The 7,124-nt window shown below is 40.9% G+C and overlaps 1 pseudogene across 1 annotated transcript; it reads right to left on the bottom strand.

Annotated features, from left to right (window-relative positions):
* Positions 1-4,831: 4,831 nt before the first annotated feature.
* On the bottom strand, positions 4,832-6,587 carry LOC116548679 (annotated as a pseudogene). Its single transcript, XR_004267503.1, has one exon. The product of XR_004267503.1 is annotated as an elongation factor 1-alpha 1 pseudogene (transcript).
* Positions 6,588-7,124: the final 537 nt, after the last annotated feature.

Genomic DNA, 7,124 nt, shown 5'->3' with positions numbered 1-7,124 from the left:
TCTCTTTTCTTTGTCTAATCCTATAGTTCTTAATAATTTCTCAATACAGAAATTATAAAAAGATGAAAGTTTGACACATCTACAAATGTTATATTTTCTTAATTCTATATATGCAGTTATATGTGATTTTATGTATATCTGAATTATATACATGGATTTATATGTTATTTTATGTCTAATGTCGATAACAACAGAAAGGTCATCTTTTGGTCTGTTTTGAAAGACAATTTTTTAAGTCTTGGGTGGTAAAATTATGTCAGAGACATTATATTTTGCAGTACTTCTCATGGGCTATTAGCTGGCAGTAATTGTGAGGGTGGCGTGATAAACTGAGAAGGTGACTTACAAGGAGTGCAGCAGATTATTAATGAATTGTGTATAAATTGAACTAAAAGCAAAAGCAAGAGAAGAAAAAAATAGAAGGTTAAAACAGACAATTGAAGACACAAAGTAAAGTGTCATCCAAAATAAACGGAAATAGCATAATAAGTGAGATAACTTAGAAAGGAAAGCTTATGTCTATACATACTACTTTGCAGAGAAATATAATTTTCATGAGAATAAATTAACCAGTCACCCTCACATGTTCACATGTGCGTACACACACACACACACACACACACACACACACCCATTCTGTAGCAACAGTTGATAGTTATAAAATACTGGTTTAGAGCATCTCTCTATGCTGTGCTATTCAGAGGGATATTTTAATTACAGTGTGGATGTGACAGAAGTGTCTCTAAGTAACTGAAGGATCCTTTTGTTGAAGTCTAGGACTCTTGACCAGATCTCTCCTTTTGACATATATTTCCTTCATCAATTGTTGCTAGGCATGGTTGAGGCATGTTTGAGCTTGAAATAAAGATGTTTAATTTATAAATGAACCAATTTGGTATAGCTGAGGTGAAAATCCTTTTTACTGACAAAGGTGTTTGCTTTAGCAGAAATGAGGTTGCCTCTAATTGTCTGCTTATTGGAGATCTATGTATGAGAAATCTTATCAAATCATCAAGAGTAATTTTGTTTTGTTAAGGGAATGACCTATGGTCAATTGTTAACTGATCCACTGCATCCTGAGTCTGTTTCTTCCTAGGCTGATTCAAACACATGTAAACCATTTGCAGACACTTTCAGTATACATGACTCATTCATCTCCTTTGCTTTACTCTCCTTAATAATTGAACCATGAAGGTAGTTAATTATTAGCAAAACGCCACTAATATGTTTTATGTATACCTGTTGTAATTATTATACCATCATCCTTTTGACTTCCTCTTATTATGATTAACTATTGCCATTACAATGATTGGTGTGTGACTTGACCCATAACAACTCTTCACTGTAGTTACAAGGAGATGTATGGGGAAGATCAAAATGAGTTAATACTTCAACTTGTGAACACTAAATTCCTGCTAAGATTTTTCTCTTATACATGACACAGGATTTCCATTAGAAAGGGCTGGGCATGAGAGCAGCTGAATCTAAACATAAATCTTAGGGACAGAAATCCACATACAGGAGAGTTATCAATAGGAGTGCTACATGCTCGTCAATATCTTTCCCAACATTATTGCGTTAATTTTTTTTTTTTTGTGGTAGATGTGTCACTCTTCCCTGATTCTAATATAAACCAACTATAATAGATTTCTAGGGCTTCCATAATAAAGTGTCATAGAACAGGTGACTTAAACAACATAAATTTATTTTCTTAGAGTTCTGAAAACCAGATAACTGAGATCAAGGTGTTGAAAGGGTTGGCATCTTCTAAGGACTGAAGAAAGGATCTATTCCAAGCCTATTCCATTGGCTTTTAGATGACCATCTTCTCCTGGTATCTTGACATCATCCTTTTTCTGTTGTCTGTGTCCAAATTTCCTTTTCTTATAAATACACCAGTCATACTGGATAAGCGCCCACCCTAATGATCTCATTTAGCTCAATTACATCCTTAAAGAATCTATATCCAAATATAGTTACATTGAAGAACTTGGAATTAGGACATCAAAATCTGAATTTTGGAGGAACAAAATTAATTGTATATCATCCACATACTTAATAATTTTTTATTTCTTATGATGTATATCCCACTGTGAAACACAGTGTTTATGTAATGTATAGCAATTAAATACTTTTTTTTTTAATATTGAGTCTTGCTGTGTTGCAGGCTGGAGTGCAGTGGTACAATCTCAGCTCAGTGTAACCTCTGCTTCCAGGGTTTAAGCAATTCTCCCTGCCTCAGCCTCCCAAGTAGCTAGGATTACAGGCTGCCACAACCATGCTGGGCTAATTATTTTATTTTATTATTTATTTATCTTTTTTTAGTAGAGTTGGGATTTCACCAGGTTGGCCAAGCTGGCTTCAAACTCCTGAAGTTAGGTGATCTGCCCGCCTCAGCCTCCCAAATTGCTGGGATTACAGGTGTGAGCCTCCACATCTGGCCCATGTTTTAGCAGATTTAGGGGGTAGATGTGCAGTTTTGTTACATAGATATATTGTATACTGGTGAGGTCTAGGCTTTTACTATAACAATTTACCAAATTGTGTACATTTTGCCTAATAGACAATTCCTGATTCCTTACACTCCCACCTTTTGAAGTCTCCCAAATCTATTATTCCACTCTGTATATTCATCTGTACACATTGTTTAGCTCCCACTTATCAATGATAATATATGGCACTTGATTTTCTCTGAGTTATTTCACTTAGGTTGATGGCCTCCAGTTTCATCCATATTGCTACAAAAGACATAATTTTGTTCATTTTAACGGCTGAGTAGTATTTCATGGTATATCTGTGTGTGTGTGTGTGTGTGTGTGTGTGTATGTGTGTGTGTGTGTATGTGTGCATATAATCTCACATTTTCTTTATCCAATTATCTATTGATTTGATGAACAGTTAGATTGACTACATGACCTTACTAATTCCTGCGCTATTGCAAATAGTGCTGCAATAAACAAGTGTCTTTTTTAATATACAATTATTTCTTGTTCTTTCCTCCTCAGTATTTTGAAACAGTTTCAGTAAGATTGGTACCAGGCTGAAGAACAAACAATTGCTGGAGAAATTTGCATAACTAAAAGACAGTCAAGTGCTGATAGGCAAGACAATGGGAAAAAGGCTTCCAAAGCAATTCAGAGATCTCCAGGGCAGACCCTCCCATCATTGGCCCTGAGGCCTAGGGGGACCGAATGGTTTCGTGAGCCAAGTCTAGGGCCCCATACCCCTGCACAACCTTGGGATATTGCTCCCAGCATCCCTGCCACTTCAGCTCAAACCTTGGCTTAGAGGACCACAAATACTGCTAGGACCTCCACTTTTTAGAGCTGAAGGTACTATAAGCCTTTATGGCTCCCATGTGGTTTTAACCTTGCAGGAACATAGAGTGCAAGAGTGTTGGGAACTTGGCAGCCTCTACTAAGATTTCAGAGGATGTATGAGAGAGTACAGGTGCTCAGACAAAAGCTTGTTGCAGGGGTGGAGGCCTCACAGAGAATCTCCGTTAGGAGAGTATGAGGTGTTGGAGGCCCCACATAGAGTTCTCACTGGGACACTTCTTAGTGGAACTGTGGGAAGAGGTTACCATCCTCCAGACCCCAGAATGGTAGATTCACCCATAGCTTACAATCTCAGCATGAAAAAGGTGTAGGCACTCAATGCAAATCAATAAGAACAGCTGCAGGGGCTGAATGCTACAAAGCCACAGGGACAGAGATGCCCAAGGCCTAGGGAGACCACACCTTGCACCAGAGTACTTTGGATGTAGGACATAGAGTCAAATGAGATTATAATGTTTTGGAGCTTTAACATTTAATGACTGCCCCACATGGCATCAAACATGCACAAGGCATGAAGTTCCTTCCTTTTGACCAATTTCTTCCCATTTGGAATGGAAATGTTTATCCAAAGCCAGTATTCCCATTGTGTCTTGGAAACAGATAACTTGTTTTGATTTTACAGGCTCATAGGTGGAAGGAGACATATCTCAGATGAGACTGGACTTACACTTGGGACTTTTGAGTTAATGTTGGAATGAGTTAAAACTTTGGGGAGACTATTGAGAAGAGTTGATTGTATTTTGAAACATGAGAAGATGAGATTTGAGAGGTATCAGGTGTGGAATAATACAGTTTGAATACGTGTTCCCAACCAAACTTCACTTTGAATTATAATTTCCAGTGTTGGAGGTGAGACCTGGTGGGAGGTCATTCGTTCATGTGGGTAAATTTCTGGTAAGTGGTTTAGCAATAGCCACTTGGTGCTGTCCTCATGATAGCGAGTGAGTTCTCATGAGATCTGCTTGTTTAAGAGTTTGTGGCACTTTCCGACTCCTTCCCTTGCTCCTGCTCCCACCATGTGAAATGCCTGCTGCTGCTTTGCCTTCCACCATGTGTAAAAGCTCCCTGAGTCCTTTCCAGAAGCCAAGCATATGCTGGTATTATGTGTGCAGAGCCTGCAGAACAGTGAGCCTTTAAGCCTCTTTTCTTTATAAATTTCCCAGTTTCAGCCAGGCATGGTGGCTCACACCTGTAATCTCAGCACTTTGGGAGACTGAGGCAGGTGGATCACCAGGTCAAGAGATTGAGACCATCCTGGCCAACCTGGTGAAACTCTGTCTCTACTAAAAATACAAAAATTAGCTGGGTGTTGTGGCACGTGCCTGCAGTCCCAGCTACTCGGGAGGCTGAGGCAGGAGAATGGCTTGAACCTGGGAGGTAGAGGTTGCAGTGAGTGGAGATTGCACCAGCCACTGCACTTCAGCCTGGATGAAAGAGCAAGACTCTGTCTGAAAAAAAAAAATTAGCCAGTCTCAGGTATTTCTTTTTTTTTTCTCATTAAACTTTTTAATGGGTCTCAAAATTCTGTGACAAATTTTTGGTCATTTCCATTAAAAAGTACTGATTTTAAAAACTAATAACTTAAAACTGCCACAAGCAAAAAAGAAAACCAAAGTGGTCCACAAAACATTCTCCTTTCCTTCTGAAGGTTTTACGATGCATTGTTATCATTGACCAGTCTTTTACTACTAAACTTAAATGGCCAATTGAAATAAACAGTTCTGAGACCGTTCTTCCTCCACCACTGATTAAGACTGAGGTGGCAGGTATTAGGGATAATATTCATTTAGCCTTCTGACCTTTCTGGGCAGACTTGGTGACCTTGCCAGCTCCAGCAGCCTTCTTGTCCACTGCTTTGATGACACCCACAGCAACTGTCTGTCTCATATCACGAACAGCAAAGCGACGGAGAGGTGGATAGTCTGAGAAGCTCTCAACACACATGGGCTTGCCAGGAACCATATCAACAATGGCAGCATCAGCAGACTTCAAGAATTTAGGGCCATCTTCCAGCTTTTTACCAGAACGGCGATCAATCTTTTCCTTCAGCTCAGCAAACTTGCAGGCAATGTGAGCCGTGTGGCAATCTAGTACAGGGGCATAGCCGGCACTGATTTGGCCTGGATGGTTCAGGATAATCACCTGAGCAGCAAAGCCAGCTGCTTCCATTGGTGGGTCATTCTTGCTGTCACCAGCAACGTTGCCACGACGAACATCCTTGACAGACCCATTCTTGACATTGAAGCCCACATTGTCCCCAGGAAGAGCTTCACTCAAAGCTTCATGGTGCATTTCAACAGATTTCACTTCAGTTGTAACGTTGACTGGAGCAAAGGTGACCACCATACCAGGTTTGAGAACACCAGTCTCCACTTGGCCAACAGGAACAGTACCAATACCACCAATTTTATAGACATCCTGGAGAGGCAGGTGCAAGGGCTTGTCAGTTGGACGAGTTGGTGGTAGGATGCAGTCCAGAGCCTCAAGCAGCGTGGTTCCACTGGCGTTGCCATCCTTACGGGTGACTTTCCAACCCTTGAACCAAGGCATGTTAGCACTTGGCTCCAGCATGTTGTCACCATTCCAACCAGAAATTGGCACAAATGCTACTGTGTCGGGGTTGTAGCCAATTTTCTTAATGTAAGTGCTGACTTCCTTAACGATTTCCTCATATCTCTTCTGGCTGTAGGGTGGCTCAGTGGCATCCATTTTGTTAACACCAACAATTAGTTGTTTCACACCTAGTGTGTAAGCCAGGAGGGCATGCTCTCAGGTCTGCCCGTTCTTGGAGATACCAGCTTCAAATTCACCAACACCAGCAGCGACAATCAGGACAGCACAGTCAGCCTGAGATGTCCCTGTAATCATGTTTTTGATGAAGTCTCTGTGTCCTGGGGCATCAATGATAGTCACGTAGTACTTGCTGGTCTCAGATTTCCTCAAGGAGATATCAGTGGTGATACCACGTTCACGCTCGGCTTTCAGTTTATCTAAGACCCAGGCATACTTGAAGGAGCCCTTTCCCATCTCAGCAGCCTCCTTTCCAAATTTTTCAATGGTTCTTTTGTCGATGCCACCGCATTTGTAGATTAGATGGCCAGTAGTGGTGGACTTGCCCGAATCTACATGTCCAATGACGACAATGTTGATATGAGTCTTTTCCTTTCCCATTTTGGCTTTTAGGGGTAGTTTTCACGACACCTATGTTCTGGCGGCAAACCCGTTGCGAAAAAGCAGGTATTTCTTTATAGCAATGAAAGAATGGCCTAACACAGGGGTCCTCAATTCCCCTGCCAGGATCTGGGCCACACAGCAGGAGATGAGTGGTGGGTGAGCATATGAAGCATTTTCTGTATGTTCAACCACTCTCCATTACTTGCTTTACAGCTTGAACTCCGTCTCCTGTCAGATCAGCCACAGTATTAGATTCTCACAAGAATAAAAATCATATTGTTAATTGTGCATGCAAGGGATCTAGACTGTGTACTTCTTATGAGAATCTAATGCCTGATGATCTGTCACCATCTCCCATCACCCTCAGATGGGGCTGTGTAGTTGCAGGAAAAAGCTCAGGGTTCCCACTGTTTCTCTAGTATGATGAATTGTGTAATTATTTCATTATACATTACCACATAATATCAATGGAAATAAAGTGCCCAGTAAATGTAATCTGCTTGAATCATTCCCAAACCATCCACCCCCACAACTCCAGTCCATGAAATTATTGGCTTCCATAAAACTGTTCCCTAGTGCCAAAAGGGACCTGACACGTCTCCTTGGGGACTG

This window comes from Sapajus apella, unplaced genomic scaffold (genome assembly GCF_009761245.1).
Source record: "Sapajus apella isolate SASKATOON/1434 unplaced genomic scaffold, GSC_monkey_1.0 scaffold5, whole genome shotgun sequence".
Lineage (NCBI taxonomy): Eukaryota > Metazoa > Chordata > Mammalia > Primates > Cebidae > Sapajus > Sapajus apella.
Note: the sequence above shows the minus strand (reverse complement) of the source record. Positions and strands in the feature narration are given on the sequence as shown.